Raw genomic sequence first — 22,888 nt, forward strand, 5'->3', positions numbered from 1 at the left:
TGAGATCCGCTCGACCCCAATAGCTGGAGCTCGTGGGCTGCTCCGTGGGCAAGATCAGCCGAGGGTGGATGCGCCCAGCATCCACCAAGACCCACTTGATCCTAAAGCCCTCAATCCTTTTCCCGCGGTTCGAAATGGCAATGGCGCCACCGTACGCGACGAAGCTCACACACGCGGAAGCAGTATGTAACACCCCGGATATAACTTTCCCAATTTGTACTCCAACTCTTGCCGTTTCCGGCGTTAAGTTATATTTATTTCCTCAGCTTCGGGTTTTTGTCTCCGTGTGTTGTTATCGTTGTCATGCATCTCATATCATGTCATCATGTGCATTGCATTTGCATACGTGTTCGTCTCATGCATTCGAGCATTTTCCCCGTTGTTCGTTTTGCATTCCGGCGCTTCGTTCTCCTCCGGTGGTCATTTCTAGCTTTCTTTCGTGTGTGGGGACTAAACATTTCCGGATTGGACGGAGACTTGCCAAGCGTCCTTGGTTTACTACCGGTAGACCGCCTGTCAAGTTTTGTACCATTTGGACTTCGTTTGATACTCCAACGGTTAACCGAGGGACCGAAAAGGCCTCGTGTGTTTTGCAGCCCAACACCCCTCCATTTTTGCCCAAAACCCACCCAACTCTGCTCCATCATCTAGAGCGTTCGATCATGATCGCGTGGCCGAAAACCGCACCTCATTTGGACTCTCCTAGCTCCCTCTACCTATAAAACTAGCCCCTCCTCCGAAATTCCGGATCAAACCCTAGATACATTCGTCCTCACGCGCGCCGGACAAAAGTTGCACCAACGGACGTGTCCGGACCGCCGTCCGTCGCCACGTGGCACCCCGGGACTCGTCCGCCCGGGCGCCCCCATCGCCGCGTCTCCCCGCCGCGCCGGCCCGCGAGGGCCCGATTCCGGCCCTCCCCGCCGACCGCTCGGGCCAGAGCGCCGCGCCGCCGCCCGCCTCATCTTCCCCACGCCCGGCCGCCGCTCCCCGCCACCGCGCCGCCCATGCGCGCCCTCGCCGGCGGCCGCCTCGGCCCTCGCCGGCGACGACCGCGGCCGCGCCGCCCCGCGCCTCCCGGCAACTCCGCTGCCAGGCCGCCGCCGCGCCGCGGATCTTCGCCGCCTCCTCGTCCCCTCAGGCCGGCCCCCGACCTCCGGCAAGCCCCACCAACGCCGGCCGGTCATCCTCATTATCCACGCCACCGTGCTACAGTGTTCGCGCCGGATCTGAGATCCGTGAACAGTAAACCCTAGGGGTAAAATTTCGTCCAAGTCCCTAAGATTCCAGATCCAAGTGCTCATGTTCGTAGCTCCGTAACTTTGCATCTGTAGCTCCGATTCATGCATATAGCATATCAAAATGTTCATCTCAGAGATTACATCATTTCATTCCATTGCATCATTTTCAGTTGAGTTTATCTTGATGCCCTAAATGCTGTTAGAAGAAGGCTACTTGAGTTAATTGTCAGATCTGCTACTCCATTTAGCTTTTTGTCATTTTTGCCATGATTAATGTGTGCATGTTATGCCCTGATGCTCTACATGTGTTTTGTTAAGGGTTTTGTCATCTTTCCAGAGGTGCAACCCATGTATTTTTAGGATGTGTGTGGTGACTTGTGCAAGCTTGCAAAGTGGTGCACGTGGTAAGTCTGTTTTCAGATACTTAGTATTTTCACTAAGTCCTGGAGTTGTTTATCTCATGATGCCATATGTTCATGTTGTTTCCTTGTGATCCGTGCCTCTTTTGAGGATGATCAGTAAGGATGTTTTGTTAATCTTGTAGTGCTCTATCCATCCATGTCTTTGTTTGCAATTATGGAGCACCCTAGCTTGAGTCAATCGAGCTCTACTTTTGCTACTTTGTGAATCTGGGCAGATTGTCAACTTGTTTGCAATTTTGCCGGTGATGTTGTAGTTGATCCGTGCATGCTATGCTATTGTTCTTGCCATGTCTAGCTTGCATTGTGTGCCTTATTGTTGGAGGTATGCTTGTCTTGCCATGACTAGCACCGTAGTGAGTGCATCGAGCTCGTAAACATGCCTACTTGAGTTATATTTCAGCATGTGTCAGTTTTCACCAAGTCTGAAAACTGATTATGTTTTTGCTATGTTCACATGCTTGCAATTGTATTTTCTGGTCCTTTTTGGCTCAAGGTCACTAAGCGACTTTTGTTAAGATCTTTGAGTAGCTCCGTGCCATGCTTTACTTTGACATGTTCAGATCCTGTAGCATGTAGTTTTGTGGCTCCGATGAGGGCTACCAGATCTGAAATTCCAGACAAGTGTTAATTTCACTAAGTCTGAGATCTGTTTGTCATTTGCATTTTTGCCATGCTTGTTTGAACCTGTTAATGGATGAATTGGCTGTAGCTCAGTGCTAGACTTTTGTTAAGCATCTTGTGTGCATCCCTGCCATGTATCTTGTTGTCATGTTTGGGTGCTGTAGCATGTTCATCTCATTGTATTTAGATGCCTATTTGCTGTAAATCGCAGACCGGTGTCATACTTGAATCGCTTGCCATTTCCAAACCGTAACTCCGATTCCGGCGTTCTTTATATCGTTTTCAAGCGATTTCATCTCATCTTTCCAGTGGAACACTTGGTTTTCCATGTTGAGGCCAGGTTCATGCATTTCCTGTCATATCTTCCATTTTGCATCCCGCATCGCATCCCGCATAGCACATCATCTTTGCATCATATTGTTTGAGCTTTGCACATGGTTGATTGTGTCCTTGTTGCTTGTTTTTCTTGATTGGGTAGAGCCGGGAGACGAGTTCGCTAACGAGGAGCCCGTTGAGTTTGCTTTCGAGGAACCAGTCAACTCTAACAACTGTGCAGGCAAGATGATCATACCCTCGAAATCACTACTATCTTTGCTATGCTAGTCCGGTCGCTCTTTTGCTATGCCATTGCTACGATGCCTACCACTTGCTTGCAAGCCTCCCAAATTGCCATGTCAAACCTCTAACCCACCATTGTCCTAGCAAACCATTGATTGGCTATGTTACCGCTTTGCTTAGCCCCTCTTATAGCGTTGCTAGTTGCACGTGAAGATTGGAGGCCGTTCCTTGTTGGAACATTTATTTACTTGTTGGGATATCATTATATTGCTATGTTATCTTAATGCATCTATATACTTGGTAAAGGGTGGAAGGCTCGGCCTCTCGCCTAGTGTTTTGTTCCACTCTTGCCGCCCTAGTTTCCGTCATATCGGTGTTATGTTCCCGGATTTTGCGTTCCTTACGCGGTTGGGTTATAATGGGAACCCCTTGATATTTCGCCTTGATTAAAGCTTTTCCAGCAATGCCCAACCTTGGTTTTACCATTTGCCACCTAGCCTTTGCTTTCCCTTGGGTTCTGCAGACTCAAGGGTCATCTTTATTTTAACCCCCCCGGGCCAGTGCTCCTCTGAGTGTTGGTCCACCTGTCAGCTACCGGTGGCCACCAGGGGCAACTCTGGGCTGGCCTACCCGTACCTAGGACAATCTGAGTGTGCCCTGAGAAAGAGATATGTGCAGCTCCTATCGGGATTTGTCGGCACATTCGGGCGGTGTTGCTGGTCTTGTTTTAACCTGTCGAAGTGTCTTGAATTACCGAGATACCGAGTCTGATCGGAACATCTTGGGAGGAGGTCTATTCCTTCGTTGACCGTGAGAGCTTGTCATGGGCTAAGTTGGGACTCCCCTGCAGGGATTTGAACTTTCGAAAGCCGTGCCCGCGGTTATGGGCAGATGGGAATTTGTTAATGTCCGGTTGTAGATAACTTGAACCTTAATTAATTAAAATGAATCAACTGAGTGTGTTACCGTGATGGCCTCTTCTCGGCGGAGTCCGGGAAGTGGACACGGTGTTGGAGTAATGTTTGCGCAGGTTGCTCTCTAGTTTCTCGCTCGTGCTTTGCCTCCTCTTCTCGCTCTCTTTTGCGAATAAGTTAGCCACCATACTTGCTAGTCGCTTGCTGCAGCTCCACATATATTTACCTTGCCATACCTATAAGCTTAAATAGTCTTGATCGCGAGGGTGCGAGATTGCTGAGTCCCTGTGGCTCACAGATTACTATTACACCAGATGCAGGGCCTGATGATTCCGCTCCAGGAGACGCGTATGAGCTCAAGTGGGAGTTCGACGAAGACTCTCAACGTTACTATGTTTCCTTTCCCGATGATCAGTAGTGGTGCCCAGTTGGGGGTGATTGGGACCGTGTCGCATGTTGGGTTCTCTTTTATTTTGGCGCCGTAGTCGGGCCATGAGTGTTTGGATGATGTAATGTTATTTATGTACTTGATTGACGTGGCGAGTGTAAGCCAACTATGTTATCTCCCCTTTTATTATTATATTACATGGGATGTTTGTGAAGATTGCCTAACTTGCGACATATGCCTTCAATGCGATTATGTCTCTAAGTCGTGCCTCGACACGTGGGAGCTATAGTCGCATCGAGGGTGTTACAAGTTGGTAATCAGAGCCTTCCCCGACCTTAGGAGCCCCATTGCTTGATCGTTTTTAGCGGCCGAGTTGTGTCTAGAAAAATGTTTTGAGTCTTTTAGGAATTATATATCGGAGAGTTTAGGAATTCTTTTTACTTCCCAGTCTCCTCATCGCTCTGGTAAGGCATCCTGACGTAGAGTTTTGACTCTTCTCTTCTCAAATTTCACTAAAAAAATTTAGGATCACGCGGGTATCTTGGAATCGTTCCGATGGTTTTATGATGAGAACATTGTCTTGGTGCCTCCTGTCAGGGGTTTAGTGGAAGTGTCCCGGGGAGTTGAGCTCTGAGGTGTTGTCATCATAATTTTATCGTTGCAGTTCTGGAATACCTGAGTTTAGTACGCCGACATCGAAAATCTCTTTTATGCAGTTCGTTGGTGAGATAACCTCGACGCCACCCAGTACTGGGGCGGGAGTTCGGGAGTATCGCCATAACTTGTATAACGGATGCTTTTCGAAGGTTGAGGTAGATGGTTTCCGAAGGTTTCTTGGTTATGTGTTGAAGGATGGATACAGCTGGATGTAGGATTTGCTAGTTTGGGTGAGATATTATGCTTCCCCTGTATCCCCAACACCTGATTGCATAACCGGAAAGGTTCGGGAGTTTCATAGGTGGGAATTCTAGTAGCTCTAGTTCTTCTTCCACGGATATTGGTTTGAGATTGGGATTTCTTACCGATTATTCGTTCTTGATCCGTACCTTGTTGATTTATTTCTCTACCTTAATTCTACGTGGCTTCTCAATTTATGGATATGTGACCATTTCAAGAGGAATGCATTCGTTCATTTTGTTCGGATGTGAAGACTATATGTTGCAATTTTCATTCCGTTGGATTCAGCTTCAATATTTTCTGTCAATGTGCTAATGGTGGTCAACCTCTTCAGGATGGCTCCTCCAACGCGCACGACTCCGAATCCTGATCCGCCACCACCTCCACCTCCTCCGGAGGCATGGCAAGCTGTGATGGCCGCAACCAATGCAAACACACAGTTGATCATGCAAATTCTTCAAGAGCGCAATCAAGGCAACCAAGGGAATCAAGGCAGCAATCAGAATCACTTTGCTACACTCAACCAGTTCCTTGCTAACGGGCCAAAGACTTTCAGCAATTGTGTTGAGGCAACCGATGCTGACGATTGGCTTGTGGATCTGTGCAAGCATTTCGAGTGCAGTAACGTCAGGCCTGAGGACTTTGTCAAGTTCGCTTCCTTCCAACTCAAAGATCAAGCTGCAGAATGGTTCCAGCAGTACAAGGATTCCAGAGGTGGACGTGTTATCACTTGGGATGATTTCCGTCGAGATTTCCGAGCTCATCATATTCCCCAGAGCGTGGTTGAAAGCAAGCGTGAGGAATTCCGCAATCTGAAGCAAGGCTCTTTGTCTGTCTATGACTACAACAAGTTGTTCCAGAAGCTCGCCCGCTTTGCTAAGCAGGACGTCGCTGATGAGAAGAGCATGATATATCAGTTCAGGGGTGGTCTCAGAGAAGAAATTCAGCTCGCTCTTGTTCTCTTTGAGCCCTTGAGATACGATGAGTTCTACAACATGGCACTGAAGCAAGAGGCTGCTCAGTTGAGGTGTGATGCTTCCAAGAAGCGAGTCAGAGATGTTACTCCTTCTTCCTCTACTCAAGTGGCCAAGCAGCAGAAGTTTTGGCTTCCTCCTCCTCCGTTCCGTCAGCCGTATCAGCAGAAGAGCAAAGGTGGCAGTGGTTCTTCCCACCCACCCAACCCTGGCTTTCAGAACAAGACTTCGTCTCAAGCTCCAAGATCGAGTGCTCCGTATCACCGTCCGCTTTCAGAGGTCACGTGCAACAAGTGCCAACAGAAGGGTCACTATGCCAACAAGTGTTTCAACCAGAGGCGTCTTCCTCCTCCTCCTCCTGTCAGATCGGCAAGTACAGCTGTGGTCAAGCATAACCCCAAGCACGCCAAGGTCAATTTGATGAATGCAGCTCAGGCAGAGGACTCGTCAGATGTGATCATGGGTAACCTTCCTGTTAATGATATACCTGCAAAAGTTCTTTTTGACACTGGTGCATCGCATTGCTTCATCTCGAGACCGTTTACAAATAGGCATGAATTGGTTTCGCAAGTTTTGCCTAGTCCTTTAGCAGTTGTCTCTCCCGGTAAGCGCATGCAGGCTAACTCCATCGTTCCGGATGTTTCTATCACTTTGGGTGACTACAAGTTCTTGGCTTCTCCTACGGTTCTCGGTGACTCGGATATTGATCTTATTCTCGGAATGGATTGGCTTTCTAAGCACAAGGCTCAGCTTGATTGTGCAGCCAGGCAGATTCAATTGACTCATTCGTCTGAGGATGTAATTGTCTTTGCCGCTCGTGATGATACCATCCGTCTGTTTTCTCTCAATGAGAAGGGTGAATTGGATGCCATCTCTCAAATTCCAGTCGTTTGCGAATATCAAGACGTCTTTCCAGAAGAGCTTCCAGGAATGCCTCCGCACCGGCCAGTTGAATTCGTTATTGATCTTGAGCCTGGCACGGAACCTGTGTGCAAACGTCCTTACAAGCTCGGACCTGAAGAGTTGAAGGAGCTGAAGAAGCAACTCGATATTCAAGAGAAAATGGGTCTCATCCGGCCTAGTTCTTCTCCGTGGGGTTGTGGTGTTCTTTTTGTGAAGAAGAAGGATCGAACGGACCGACTTTGTGTTGATTACCGTCTAGGGAACAAGAAGACCATCAAGAACAAATATCCACTTCCCAACATCAATGAGCTGTTCGAACAACTCAAAGGTGCCCAAGTATTCTCCAAGCTTGATCTCCGTATGGGTTATCACCAGATTCGCATTCGTGAAGAAGATATTCCCAAGACTGCATTCAGAACAAGCGTTGGTTCATATGAATACACTGTCATGTCTTTTGGCCTCGCCAACGCTCCTCCGACGTTCTCTCGCATGATGAACTTCATATTCAACGCCTACACCAATGACTTCGTTTTGGTCTATCTCGACGACATTCTGGTTTTCTCCAAGAACAAGGAAGATCATGCCAAGCACTTGCGTTTGGTTCTTGATAAGCTCAGGGAACATCAGTTCTACGCCAAGTTCTCCAAGTGTGAATTTTGGCTCGATGAGGTTCTTTATCTTGGTCATATCATCTCTGCCAAGGGCATTGCCGTGAATCCTGAGAAGGTGTCTGCAATTGTGAATTGGGAACCTCCTCAGAACGTGAAGCAACTCCGCAGTTTTCTCGGTCTCGCAAGCTATTGCCGAAGATTCGTTGAAAACTTTTCTAAGATCGCGAAGCCTCTCTCAAATCTTCTTCAGAAGCACGTCAAGTACGTTTGGTCTCCGGAGTGTGATATTGCTTTCAACACTTTGAAAGAGAAATTGATCACTGCTCCAGTTCTGACTCCGCCTGATGAATCCAAGCCGTACGAGGTCTTTTGTGATGCCTCTCTCCAAGGTCTTGGCGCAGTATTGATGCAAGAGAAGAAAGTTGTTGCTTATACATCTCGCCAGTTGAAGCCTAATGAGAAGAACTACCCCACTCATGATCTCGAGTTGGCGGCAGTTGTGCATGCTCTTTTGACTTGGAGACATCTTCTATTGGGAAGAAAAGTGGACATTTTCACTGATCACAAGAGTCTCAAGTACATCTTCACTCAGCCTAATCTCAACCTCAGGCAAACTCGATGGGTCGAAATGATTCAAGAGTATAATCCGAGTATCGAGTATACTCCAGGCAAGGCCAATGTGATTGCTGACGCTTTGAGCAGGAAAGCTTACTGCAACAGTCTGATTCTCAAGCCTTATCAACCCGAGCTTTGTGAAGCTTTCCGCAAACTTAATCTGCAAGTTGTTCCTCAAGGTTTCCTCGCCAACCTTCAAGTCTCTCCTACCTTGGAAGACCAGATTCGCCAAGCCCAGCTTCTTGATGCTATGGTGAAAAAGGTGAAGATTGGGATTGCCAAGAGTCAGTCCAAGTACAAGTGCTACCGCCTTGATGACAAGGACACTCTCTTCTTCGAGGATCGTATTGTTGTACCCAAAGGTGACCTTCGTAAAGTGATCATGAACGAGGCTCACAATTCTCTCCTCTCCATCCACCCTGGGAGCACGAAGATGTATCAGGACCTTAAGCAAGCTTATTGGTGGACTCGAATGAAGCGCGAGATCGCTCAATTCGTGAATGAATGTGATGTCTGCAGAAGAGTGAAGGCAGAACACCAAAGGCCAGCAGGTCTCCTCCAACCTCTTGCCATTCCAGAATGGAAGTTTGACCACATTGAAATGGACTTCGTGACTGGGTTTCCAAAGTCCAAGCGTGGCAATGATGCTATATTCGTTGTCATCGACAAACTCACCAAAGTGGCTCATTTTCTGCCTATCAAAGAGTCGATCACTGCAGCTCAATTGGCGGAACTCTATACCTCTCGTATTGTCTCTCTGCACGGTATTCCACAAGTGATCTCTTCAGACCGTGGCAGCATCTTTACCTCGAAGTTTTGGGATTCTTTTCAGAAGGCCATGGGCACGAACATCCGCTTCAGCACAGCTTTCCATCCTCAAACTAGCGGTCAAGTCGAGCGTGTCAACCAGATTCTTGAAGATATGCTCAGGGCTTGTGTGATCTCCTTCGGCATGAAGTGGGAGGATTGTCTTCCTTATGCTGAATTCTCCTACAACAACAGTTTTCAAGCAAGTTCGGGCAAGGCCCCTTTTGAAATTCTGTATGGCAGGAAGTGCCGTACCCCTCTCAACTGGTCTGAAACCGGTGAACGTCAGCTTTTGGGTAATGACTTAATCACAGAGGCAGAAGAAATGTGCAAAGTCATTCGTGATAACCTCAAAGCAGCCCAATCCCGTCAGAAGAGCTACTATGATAGTAAGCACCGTGATTTGGCTTTCGAGATCGGAGATCATGTTTACCTCCGCGTCTCTCCTATGAAAGGTACTCGTCGCTTCGGTATCAAAGGGAAGCTTGCCCCCAGATACGTGGGACCTTTCAAGATTGTCAGCAAGAGAGGCGACCTCGCCTATCAACTCGAGCTTCCTTCAAACTTTACAAATGTTCATGACGTGTTCCATGTCTCTCAGCTTCGAAAGTGCTTCAAGACTCCTGACCGCACCGTCAACTTCGAGGACATTGAGCTCCAAGAAGATCTCTCTTATCGTGAGCACCCAGTTGCTATTCTTGAAGAGACTGAACGCAAGACTCGCAACAAGTCAATCAAATTTCTCAAAGTCAAGTGGTCACACCATTCCGACCGTGAAGCTACCTGGGAACGCGAGGATCACCTCCGTTCTGAGTACCCGGCGTTCTTTCAGTCCTAGATCTCGGGACGAGATCCTTTCGTAGTGGTGGAGTGTTGTAACACCCCGGATGTAACTTTCCCAATTTGTACTCCAACTCTTGCCGTTTCCGGCGTTAAGTTATATTTATTTCCTCGGGTTCGGGTTTTTGTCTCCGTGTGTTGTTATCGTTGTCATGCATCTCATATCATGTCATCATGTGCATTGCATTTGCATACGTGTTCGTCTCATGCATTCGAGCATTTTCCCCGTTGTCCGTTTTGCATTCCGGCGCTTCGTTCTCCTCCGGTGGTCATTTCTAGCTTTCTTTCGTGTGTGGGGATTAAACATTTCCGGATTGGACCGAGACTTGCCAAGCGGCCTTGGTTTACTACCGGTAGACCGCCTGTCAAGTTTCGTACCATTTGGACTTCGTTTGATACTCCAACGGTTAACCGAGGGACCGAAAAGGCCTCGTGTGTGTTGCAGCCCAACACCCCTCCAATTTGGCCCAAAACCCACCAACGTCTGTCCATCATCTAGAGCTCGATCACGATCGCGTTTGCCGAAAAACGCACCTCATTTGGACTCTCCTAGCTCCCTCTAACCTATAATAACTAGCCCCTCCTCCGAAATTCCGGTCAACCCTAGATCCATTTGTCTTCCACGCGCGCCGACAAAAGTTGCACCGACTGACGTATCCGGACCCCGTCTGCCGCCACAAGCGCCCCGGGATTCGTTCCGCCCGGGCCGACATCGCCGCGTTCCCCTCCACGCTGGCCCCGGAGGGCCCAAGTCCGCCCTCCCGCCGACCCTGGGGCCAGGCGTCGCGCCGCCGCCCCCTTTCTATCCCCACCCGGCCGCGCTCCCCTCCACCACGCCGCCCGATGCGCGCCCTCGCGGCGGCCGCCTCGGCCCTCGCCGCGACGACCGCGGCCGCGCCGCTCCGCCTCTCGCAACTCCGCCTGCCAGGCCCCGCCGCGCGCGATCTCCGCCGCCTCCTCGTCCCCTAGGCCGGGCCCCCGACCTCCGGCAAGCCCCACCAACGCCGGTCGGTCATCCTCATTATCCACGCCACCGTGCTACAGTGTTCGCGCCAGATCTGAGATCCGTGAACAGTAAACCCTAGGGGTAAAATTTCGTCCAAGTCCCTAAGATTCCAGATCCAAGTGCTCATGTTCGTAGCTCCGTAACTTTTCATCTGTAGCTCCGATTCATGCATATAGCATATCAAAATGTTCATCTCAGAGATTACATCATTTCATTCCATTGCATCATTTTCAGTTGAGTTTATCTTGATGCCCTAAATGCTGTTAGAAGAAGGCTACTTGAGTTAATTGTCAGATCTGCTACTCCATTTAGCTTTTTGTCATTTTTGCCATGATTAATGTGTGCATGTTATGCCCTGATGCTCTACATGTGTTTTGTTAAGGGTTTTGTCATCTTTCCAGAGGTGCAACCCATGTATTTTTAGGATGTGTGTGGTGACTTGTGCAAGCTTGCAAAGTGGTGCACGTGGTAAATCTGTTTTCAGGACTTAGTATTTTCACTAAGTCCTGGAGTTGTTTATCTCATGATGCCATATGTTCATGTTGTTTCCTAGTGATCCGTGCCTCTTTTGAGGATGATCAGTAAGGATGTTTTGTTAATCTTGTAGTGCTCTATCCATCCATGTCTTTGTTTGCAATTATGGAGCACCCTAGCTTGAGTCAATCGAGCTCTACTTTTGCTACTTTGTGAATCTGGGCAGATTGTCAACTTGTTTGCAATTTTGCCGGTGATGTTGTAGTTGATCCGTGCATGCTATGCTATTGTTCTTGCCATGTCTAGCTTGCATTTGTGCCTTCTTGATGGATGTATGCTTGTCTTGCCATGACTTGCACCGTAGTGAGTGCATCGAGCTCGTAAACATGCCTACTTGAGTTATATTTCAGCATGTGTCAGTTTTCACCAAGTCTGAAAACTGATTATGTTTTTGCTATGTTCACATGCTTGCAATTGTATTTTCTGGTCCTTTTTGGCTCAAGGTCACTAAGCGACTTTTGTTAAGATCTTTGAGTAGCTCCATGCCATGCTTTACTTTGACATGTTCAGATCCTGTAGCATGTAGTTTTGTGGCTCCGATGAGGGCTACCTGATCTGAAATTCCAGACAAGTGTTAATTTCACTAAGTCTGAGATCTGTTTGTCATTTGCATTTTTGCCATGCTTGTTTGAACCTGTTAATGGATGAATTGGCTGTAGCTCAGTGCTAGACTTTTGTTAAGCATCTTGTGTGCATCCCTGCCATGTATTTTGTTGTCATGTTTGGGTGCTGTAGCATGTTCATCTCATTGCATTTAGATGCCTACTTGCTGTAAATCGCAGACCGTGTCATATTTGAATCGCTTGCCATTTCCAAATCGTAACTCCGATTCCGGCGTTCTTTATATCATTTTCAAGCGATTTCATCTCATCTTTCAAGTGGCACACTTGGTTTTCCATGTTGAGGCCAGGTTCATGCATTTTCTGTCATATCTTGCATTTTGCATCCCGCATCGCATCCCGCATAGCACATCATCTTTGCATCATATTGTTTGAGTTTTGCACGTGGTTGATTGTGTCCTTGTTGCTTGTTTGTCTTGATTGGGTAGATCCGGGAAACGAGTTCGCTAACGAGGAGCCCGTTGAGTTTGCTTTCGAGGATCCAGTCAACTCTGACAACTGTGCAGGCAAGATGATCATACCCTCGAAATCACTACTATCTTTGCTATGCTAGTCTGCTCGCTCTTTTGCTATGCCATTGCTACGATGCCTACCACTTGCTTGCAAGCCTCCCAAATTGCCATGTCAAACCTCTAACCCACCATTGTCCTAGCAAACCGTTGATTGGCTATGTTACCGCTTTGCTCAGCCCCTCTTATAGCGTTGCTAGTTGCAGGTGAAGATTGGAGGCCGTTCCTTGTTGGAACATTTATTTACTTGTTGGGATATCATTATATTGCTATGTTATCTTAATGCATCTATATACTTGGTAAAGGGTGGAAGGCTCGGCCTCTCGCCTAGTGTTTTGTTCCACTCTTGCCGCCCTAGTTTCCGTCATATCGGTGTTATGTTCCCAGATTTTGCGTTCCTTACGCGGTTGGGTTATAATGGGAACCCCTTGATATTTCGCCTTGAGTAAAGCTTTTCCAGCAATGCCCAACCTTGGTTTTACCATTTGCCACCTAGCCTTTTCTTTCCCTTGGGTTCTACAGACTCAAGGGTCATGTTTATTTTAACCCCCCGGGCCAGTGCTCCTCTGAGTGTTGGTCCACCTGTCAGCTACCAGTGGCCACCAGGGGCAACTCTGGACTGGCCTACCCGTACCTAGGACAATCTGAGTGTGCCCTGAGAAAGAGATATGTGCAGCTCCTATCGGGATTTGTCGGCACATTCGGGCGGTGTTGCTGGTCTTGTTTTAACCTGTCGAAGTGTCTTGAATTACCGAGATACTGAGTCTGATCGGAACGTCTTGGGAGGAGGTCTATTCCTTCGTTGACCGTGAGAGCTTGTCATGGGCTAAGTTGGGACTCCCCTGCAGGGATTTGAACTTTCGAAAGCCGTGCCCGCGGTTATGGGCAGATGGGAATTTGTTAATGTCCGGTTGTAGATAACTTGAACCTTAATTAATTAAAATGAATCAACTGAGTGTGTTACCGTGATGGCCTCTTCTCGACAGAGTCCGGGAAGTGGACACGGTGTTGGAGTAATGTTTGCGCAGGTTGTTCTCTAGTTTCTCGCTCGTGCTTTGCCTCCTCTTCTCGCTCTCTTTTGCGAATAAGTTAGCCACCATACTTGCTAGACGCTTGCTGCAGCTCCACATATATTTACTTTGCCATACCTATAAGCTTAAATAGTCTTGATCGCGAGGGTGCGAGATTGCTGAGTCCCTGTGGCTCACAGATTACTATTACACCAGATGCAGGGCCAGATGATTCCGCTCCAGGAGACGCGTATGAGCTCAAGTGGGAGTTCGACGAAGACTCTCAATGTTACTATGTTTCCTTTCCCGATGATCAGTAGTGGTGCCCAGTTGGGGGTGATTGGGACCATGTCGCATGTTGGGTTCTCTTTTATTTTGGCGCCGTAGACGGGCCATGAGTGTTTGGATGATGTACTGTTATTTATGTACTTGATTGACGTGGCGAGTGTAAGCCAACTATGTTATCTCCCCTTTTATTATTATATTACATGGGATGTTTGTGAAGATTGCCTAACTTGCGACATATGCCTTCAATGCGATTATGTCTCTAAGTCGTGCCTCAACATGTGGGAGCTATAGTCGCATCGACGGTGTAACACAGTACCATGAGAGGTCCAGAGGTGGAGGTAGTGGCGCAGCAAGGCCACTGAGGGCTGCACCCCTACGTGAGCCTCGCAGTAATAAGCGAAGATTGCCAGGAGAAGGACGGAGTTGGGGTGGAGATGCAGGGCTTGTAGCTTATAGTTGCGGAGGACAGAGAAGAAGAACTCGGAGAAGGGAGGCACCAGGCCAGCAGCAATGGCACTTACGAAGAACGGATAGAAGGTGCTCCCTTGACCCTCAGGGGTGGCAGAGCCGGCTTTGAACACCTTCGCCCCGTTGATGCCCCGCGCCGTCGCCATCCGGCGCAACCGGGCAAGGCTCGCCTCCGACATGTTCGGCGGGTCCAGGGCAGACGAGTACCAAGCTACGACCGGGGGCCGACGAGGCGCCATGGCTTCCTAGGTCACACGGTCGGAGTAGACCTGGAAATTTTGGAGGAAGGAAGGAGAGGCGCAAGAAAGGGGATCTGAGCAGCAACCGGGGAAAGCAGGAAGCAAAGCCTAGGTGGATGCCACTCCTTTATCAACTCATGCGGTTGCTAAGGCGCCCACGTCCAATCAACCGTCATGCGGTGCCCAAGGCCGCAGGATGTTAGGGCCCGTGGCGCTTCGCTCTTGCCCTTCCGCCTCCCTGCACGGTCAAGTCCGGGCGCGCCTTGGGCCCAGGGGCTCCTGTCGGCATTCTGGGAACGGGGGTCCCCAGACTTGCCTGCCTGCGGCCTGCGGCGTGGCTCAAAGGGGGGCCCAGCGTGGCCCATCTTCACCAACACAAAACCAAGACCCTCGCGAGGGGTCAAGCCTCGCGGGGCGGACGACGCGGAGCTTCCTCAGGCATGGCCTCATCAGGCTGGCTCATGAGGAGGCGCAGAGACCAAGGCGGGGTACCTCACGAGGTGCCCGTGACGCCAGCCATGACGACCAAGGGCGCCAGGCGGGTGCCAGCCCGCGCAGTGTCCTCCTTTCCTCTTTGGTGCAAAGGGGGCAAGCGCAGCTGTGGAGTACCGAGGCATCAGGAAAAGGTTGCCATTTCGGTGCAACGAGACCAAGACCAGGAGGACTACGAGATGGAGGTCATCGTGGAGCCCAAGACGGCGTCATCACCAGAGCTTTGCGCAGGCGAAGACTACTTTTGTCAGGATAGCTGATACTAGCTGTCCCCCTTCAAATTAGCCCGCCATTGTTGGCTCCCTTCCCGCTCGATATTTGGGAAGAGGACCAGGGCCTCTATAAATAGGACCGGCCACCCGCAAGGGAAGAAGAGAGGAGAAGAAGAGAGGAGAAGAGAAAAAAAGGAAGAGAAGGAGAGAAGGAGAGGAGAAGAGAAGAAGAGAAGGATAGAAGGATGGAAGGATAGAGGGATAGAGGGATCGAAGGATCAAAGGATCAGAGAGAGAGAGAGAGAGAGAAGGGTGACTGAACTCCTCCCAGTAGTTCATCCCCCCCAGCCCAGCCAAGAACAGACCCTCGTGAGGCTGTTCTTCCTTGTATTGTTCATCATCATCAGCCCAGGAGGCAATCCACCACACCACACACTGGAGTAGGGTATTACACCACAACGGTGGCCCGCCCCAGTATAAACCTCGTGTCCCTCATGTTATTCTTTCCATAGCTTAGACCTTAACAAGGTGGAGGGGTGCAGGTAGGTAGGAGGCGAAATCTCCGCGCGCACCCCAGTGTTCGAACCTCAAGGGTCTGCCGGAACCCAAAATCCGACAAGATGAGTCCACCGTACCTACCTATATATGTTATTACCCTGCCGTCCCAAGTAAATTTGCATGTGCCACCTCTAAAAAACTTCTAAAAATATCTTTTTGTGTGCCTGGATCGTTCATGGAACGATAGGAGCTGGTCGCTATCTTCCATGCTAAGCGGGTTATTCTTAGGTCGAGTGTTTATTCACTCGCCATCGCATGAGAAAAGGGTGGTAATAGGGATGCCCAGTCCCAAACTGCAAACAGAAAAAGAGTTAATTTCTCAGATAATCAGAAAAAAAAACTCCTAATGGTGTCAAAACCTTTACTTTTTATCGCTTGAGAACCTCCACTAGCTTGTTTAGCATGGAAGATATTGATAACTGATAGTCGTGAAGTAAATGAGAAGGGTGCATGTCTCAAAATATCATTTATCTCTGTTTTTAAAAAACTCAAGCTCTGGCACCTCTACAAATCATTTCTTCCCTCTGCGAAGGGACTATCTATTTACTCTTATGTTGTGTCATCACCTTCTAAAACAAGCGCTAGAACCTGAGATTACAGCTGTCATGACTTATGCATTGTGTGTAGCTAATGTTGGGTGCATCATGACTGGATCTTTTCTACCATGAATTACAATGTTTAGTCACTGCTTGGAATTTGGAGGTGCTCTTCATTTATGTTTTGCGTTCTCAGAAAGGGCTAGCGAGATACCACTATTGTCATATTATATCATGGTTGTTTTGACAACGTGTTGCCGCTTGAGATATATTATTATTGCTCGCTAGCTGATTTTGTCATTGATATGAGTTAATATAATCTTTAAGAGTTATTGTCGGCATGGTTAGTTATAATGTTGGCTAAAAACCTGGGTGTTGTTTAAGCTTATTTATGCAAACAAGAGCAAAAGAGTTCGTAAAAGTTTTTCTTTTTCACTTTCACTTTATCATCTGAATTGCTTAAGGACAAGCAAAGGTTTAAGCTTGGGGGAGTTGATATGTCTCCAACGTACCTACTATTCCTAACACTTTTCCTCTTGCTTTGGACTCTAATTTGCATGATTTGAATGAAACTAACCCCGGACTGACGCTGTTTTCAGCAGAACTACCATGGTGTTGTTTTTTCGCAGAAATAAAACTTCTCGGAATGGAACAAAACTTTGCGAGGAATTTTTATATAATAAAAGAGAATTTCTGGAGCCAAGAGCTACCGAAGGGGAGCACCTGGGTGGGCACAACCCACCAGGGTGCGCACCCCTCACCAGGCGCCCCCACCTGGGTTGTCCCCATGTAACACCCCGGATGTAACTTGCCATATTTGTAACTCCGACTCTTGCCATTTTCGGCTTTAAGTTATGAGATTCCCTTCATGGTTGGGATTTGTCTTTCGTTTTGCATTTTGTTCTTGTCATGCATTTCATATCGTGTCATCATGTGCATCGCATTTGCATTCATGTTTGTCGCATGCATCCGAACATTTTCCCCGTTGTTTGTTTTGCAACCCGACACTCGCACATGGACCAGCGCACCCCTCTTGTCTCTTTTCGTGAGTGGGAGTTAAACTTTCTCGGAATGGGACGATATTTGTCAAGTGGCCTTGGCACACCACCGGTAGACCGCCTGTCAAATTTAGTTCCATGTGGAGGTCGTTTGATACCCCAACGGTTAACCGGATAACCGCAAAAGCCCCTTGTTTGTTGCAACCAAACGTCCCTCCAAAATAGCCCAATAACCCATCTAAAGCATCTCCATGCTCTGCGCCATCGGATTACGATCGTGTGGGCGAAAACCGCAGCTCATTTGGACATTCCTAACTCCCCCTACCTATATAAATGGGTCTCCCCGTCCATTCCTGGGTCCAAACCCTAAAAAATCGCTCCTCTCGTCCGCCGGACATGCCCGTGCCACTGCGCGTCACCCAAATCGCGCCACGTGTCCCGTCGCCGTCCCACCTCCGCCAAGGGCCGCCGGGCCCAGACCTGGCCCACGCGGCCCGAACCGCGCTCGCGAGCGCCCGCCACCGCCAACGCAACCGCGCGCCGCCCGTCTTCCTGGACGACGGTCGCCGCCACTCGCCGCCGCCCGGTGCGCGCCGCACCTCCCGCACCTCCCCGCGCTACTTCCATCGCCAACAGCCGCCGTACCTCCCATGCCTCCCCGCGCTGCCGCCATAGCCAACGGCCGCCGCCCGGTGCGCGCCTGCAGCGCCGAGCGCCACCTCGCCGCCTCGCCCCGTCGTCGCCTCGCCGTTGCCCGTCGCCGCCGCTCGTCGGAGTCGTCGTCGCCGGATCCGGTCCGGATCGGGACGAGATCCATCTGGTCCCCAATCCAAACACCCCGCCTCGTCTTGTATCTCTCCATCCCGGAACAACCTCGTCCCGTGTTGACTTTCACGGAGGTACATCTTCACTCAACCCGACCTCAACCTCAGGCAGACTCGATGGATCGAAATGATTTAAGAATACAATCCGAGTATTGAATATACTCCAGGCAAGGCCAATGTCATTGCAGATGCTTTGAGCAGGAAGGCTTACTGCAATAGCTTAATTCTCAAGCTCTCCCAACCGGACCTTTGTGAAGCTTTCCGCATACTGAACCTCCAAGTTGTTCCTCAAGGATTTCTTGCCAACCTCCTAGTATCTCCTACTTTGGAAGATCAAATTCATGAGGCACAACTCCTGGATTCCATGGTGAAGAAGGTGAAACATGGGATCGCCAAGAGCCAACTCAAATACAAGTGCTATCGCATTGATGACAAAGACACTCTATTCTTCGAGGACCGGATTGTGGTTCTTAAAGGTGATCTAAGGAAAGTCATTATGAACGAGGCGCACAATTTCCTTCTATCCATTCATCCTGGAAGTACGAAGATGTACCATGACCTCAAGCAGTCGTACTGGTGGACTCAAATGAAGCGAGAAATTGCTCAATTCATGAATGAATGTGATGTCTGCCGAAGGGTGAAAGCAGAACACCAACGACCAGCTGGTCTCCTCCAACCTCTTGCTATTCTAGAATGGAAGTTTGACCATATTGAAATGGACTTCGTGACTGGATTTCCCAAGTCCAAACGTGGGAATGATGCCATCTTCGTTGTCATTGACAAGCTTACTAAAGTGGCTCATTTCCTTCCAATCAAAGAATCTATCACAACAGCTCAGTTGGCAGAGCTATACATCTCCAGGATTGTCTCTTTGCATGGCATTCCACAATTGATATCTTCAGATCGTGGAAGCATTTTCACCTCCAAGTTCTGGGACTCCTTCCAGATGGCCATGGGCACCAACATTCGCTTCAGCACAGCTTTCCATCCTCAAACAAGTGGCCAAGTCGAGCGAGTAAATCAAATTCTCGAGATATACTCAGGGCTTGTGTAATCTCTTTCGGTATTAAGTGGGAAGATTGTCTTCCATATGCTGAGTTCTCATACAACAACAGCTTCCAAGCGAGTTTGGGCAAGGCCCCATTCGAAGTTCTCTATGGCAGAAAGTGTCGTACTCCTATCAGTTGGTCAGAGACTGGTGAACGCCAACTTCTTGGCAACGACTTGATCACAGAAGCGGAAGAAATGTGTCAAGTCATCCGTGAAAATCTCAAAGCCGCACAATCGCGTCAGAAGAGTTACTATGATCGCAAGCACCATGACTTGGCTTTCGAGATCGGAGACCATGTCTACCTCTGCGTCTCTCCAATGAAAGGTACTCGTCGCTTTGGTATCAAAGGGAAGCTTGCCCCTAGATACGTGGGTCCTTTCCAGATCATTGGCAAAAGAGGCGACCTCGCCTATCAACATGAGCTTTCATCCAACTTCGCAAATGTGCACGATGTGGTTCACGTGTCACAACTTCGCATGTGCTTCAAGACTCCTAAGAGCACTATCAACTTCAAAGAGATTGATCTCCAATAAGATCTGTCTTATCATGAGCATCATGTTGCTATTCTTGACGAAACCGAGCGCAAGACTCGCAACAAGTCAATCAAATTCCTGAAAGTGAATTGGTAACATCATTCTGACCAAGAAGCCACCTGGGAGCGCGAGGATCACCTTCGTTCCGAATATCTGGAGTTCTTTCAGTCCTAGATCTCAGGACGAGATCCTCTTGTAGTGGTGGATTGTTGTAACACCCCGGATGTAACTTGCCATATTTGTAACTCCGACTCTTGCCATTTTCGGCTTTAAGTTATGAGATTCCCTTCATGGTTGCATTTTGTCTTTCATTTTGCATATTGTTCTTGTCATGCATTTCATATCATGTCATCATGTGCATCACATTTGCATCCATGTTCGTCTCATGCATCCGAGCATTTTCCCCGTTGTCCGTTTCGCAATCCGACACTCCCACATGCACCGGCGCACCCCTCTTGTCTCTTTTCATGAGCGGGAGTTAAACGTTCTCGAAATGGGCCGAGATTTGTCAAGTGGCCTTGGTACACCACTGGTAGACCGCCTGTCAAATTTCGTTCCATTTGGGGGTTGTTTGATGCCCCAACGGTTAACCAGGTAACCGCAAAAGCCCCTTGTGTGTTGCAACCCAACATCCCTCCAAAACAGCCCAATAACCCATCTAAATCATCTCAATGTTCTCCGCCGTCGAATCGCGATCGTGTGGGAAAAAACCGCAGCTCATTTAGACATTCCTAACTCCCCCTACCTATATAAATGGGTCTCCTCGTCCATTCCCGGGTCCAAACCCTAGAAAATCGCTTTTCTCATCCGTCGAACGTGTTCGCACCTGCTGAACACGCCCGCGCCGCCGCGCCCAGCCACCCAGATCATGCCACATGTCCCGCCGCTGTCCCACCTCTGCCGCAGCCTGCTGGGCCCAGACCTAGCCTGCGCGGCCCGAACCACACCCGCCGCCCGCTCCCGCGAGCGCCCGCCGCCGCCAACCATCGCCTCCGCCGCCAACGCCACTGCACGCCGCCCGTCTTCCACGCCGGTGGTCGCTGCCACTAGCCGTCGCTCGGTGCATGCCGCACCTCCCGCGCCTCCCCACGCTGCTGCCATCGCCAACCGCCGCCACCCGGTGCACGCCTCCGCCGCCGAGTGCCACCTTGCCGCCTTGCGCCATCGTCGCCTCGCCGTCGCCAGTCAACGCCGCTCGCCGGAGTCGTCGTCGCTGGCCGCCTCGTCGCCGAATCCGGTCCGGATCGGGACGAGATCCATCGGGTCCCCGATCCAAACGCCCCGCCTCGTCCCGTATCTCTCCGTCCCGGAACCACCTCGTCCCGCGTTGACTTTCGTGGAGGTGAAATTTCACCAAGTCCCGAAGCTCCCTGACATTTTCATGCTTCCTTCAACATGTCATGTCTCCATGACCGTGGCTCCAAATCATGCATATGATATGTCAAAATGTTCTTCTCGTTGATCTCTTCATGTTAGTAGCATCTTCATTCATGTTACTGTATATTATGATGCCATTTTCATTGATGCAAGTGTACTATAAAATGTTAACTGCTGGTGCTTAGCAGTACGTGGTGATTTGTCATTTTTGTTGCATTTGATGTGTGCATGACATGAGCATGAGGTCTACATGTGTTTTGAACTACAACATGTCATATTGAAAGGGGTGCAAGTCTTGTATTTTTTTGATCTATGTGGTGACTAGCCTAAGAATGCAAACTAGGCTCCACAATGTTGTTGTTTTCAGGGACTTAGGATTTTGCTAAGTCCTTTTCCTGCTGTTATTATGATGCCATCTGAACTTGATACTACCGTGAGATCCATGCTTATTTTCGGATACTCAGTAAGGATGTTTTGAACATGTGGTTAAGATATATCCATTCATGCCACTGTTGGAAATTATGGAGTGCTCTAGCATGTCTTTGTCTTGCTCTACTTTTGCCATAAAATGTTCCTGGCAGTTTGTTAACATGTTAATCAATATTGGCATGGTTGTTTCTAGTGATCCATGCATCCTATTAACTTGCTCTTGCAACGATTAGATTCATTAGCATGTCATCTTGCTATTGGTATGCTTATGTTGTCAGTTAATGCTTTTTGGTGAGTGGCATGAGCTCGCAAAGTTGCTATCATAATTCGGTTTATGCCATGCTCTGTTTTTCTTCCAAGTCTGAAACTGTTAATAAAACTTGCTATGCTTACATGGGTGCCATCATATCTTCTGTGCCTTTTTGACTCATGTTTAGTAAGGGACTTTTGTTCTGTGATTTTATTAGAACCATGACATGCCTTTTGTTTGCCATTATATTTCCTGTAGCATGGTGTTTGCTAGCTCTAAACAGTGCTTCCAACCTGTTCCAACCATCTTTTGCACTTTTGCCATGCTTGTTCCAACCTGTTCTGTTGTGATTTAGCCGTAGCTCAGTGTTCATGTTTTGTCAAGCATCTCTTGTACATCACTCACATATGCTTTGTTGCCATGTTGGAGTGCAGTAGCTTAGTTTATTGTTGCATCCTAAATGCTATCATGTTGTTAATTGCATATTTGCGTCATCCTTGTTTTGCTTGCCATTTGTAAACCGTGCATCCGTTTCTGGTGATCTTTATATTGATTTCAACCGAAATCATCTCATCTTTCCAGAGGCATGCTTGGTTTTGCAAGTTGATGCCTTGATCTTTCTTTCCCTTCCGGAGCACACATATGCATTGCATATCATATCTTGCATATCATGCCATGTATTGCATCATGTAGCGTGTGCATTGCACCGTGATTGATTGTTGTTCCATTGCTTGTGTTCTTGCCTTGGGTAGAGCCGGGAGACGAGTACATGACCGCGGAACCTGTTGAGTACGCTAACAAGGATCAAGCTTTCGACAACTCTGAGAACTTTGAAGACAAGATGACCATACCCTTGAAATCACTTCTATCTTTTCTTGCTATGTGTTTGCTCTTTCGCTATGATGCGCTACCTACCACTTGTTATATCATGCCTCCCATATTGTGATGTCAAGCCTCTAACCCACCTTCTTAGCAAACCGTTGTTTGGCTATGTTACCGCTTTTGCTCAGCTCCTCTTATACTGTTGCTAGTTGCAGGTGAAGTTGAAGTTTGTTCCATGTTGGTACATGGTTATGTTGGGATATCACAATATCTCTTATTTCAATTAATGCATCTATATACTTGGTAAAGGTCGGAAGGCTCGTCCTTTTGCCTGGTGTTTT

Source organism: Triticum aestivum, chromosome 1A, assembly GCF_018294505.1.
Source record: "Triticum aestivum cultivar Chinese Spring chromosome 1A, IWGSC CS RefSeq v2.1, whole genome shotgun sequence".
Classification (NCBI taxonomy): Eukaryota; Viridiplantae; Streptophyta; class Magnoliopsida; order Poales; family Poaceae; genus Triticum; species Triticum aestivum.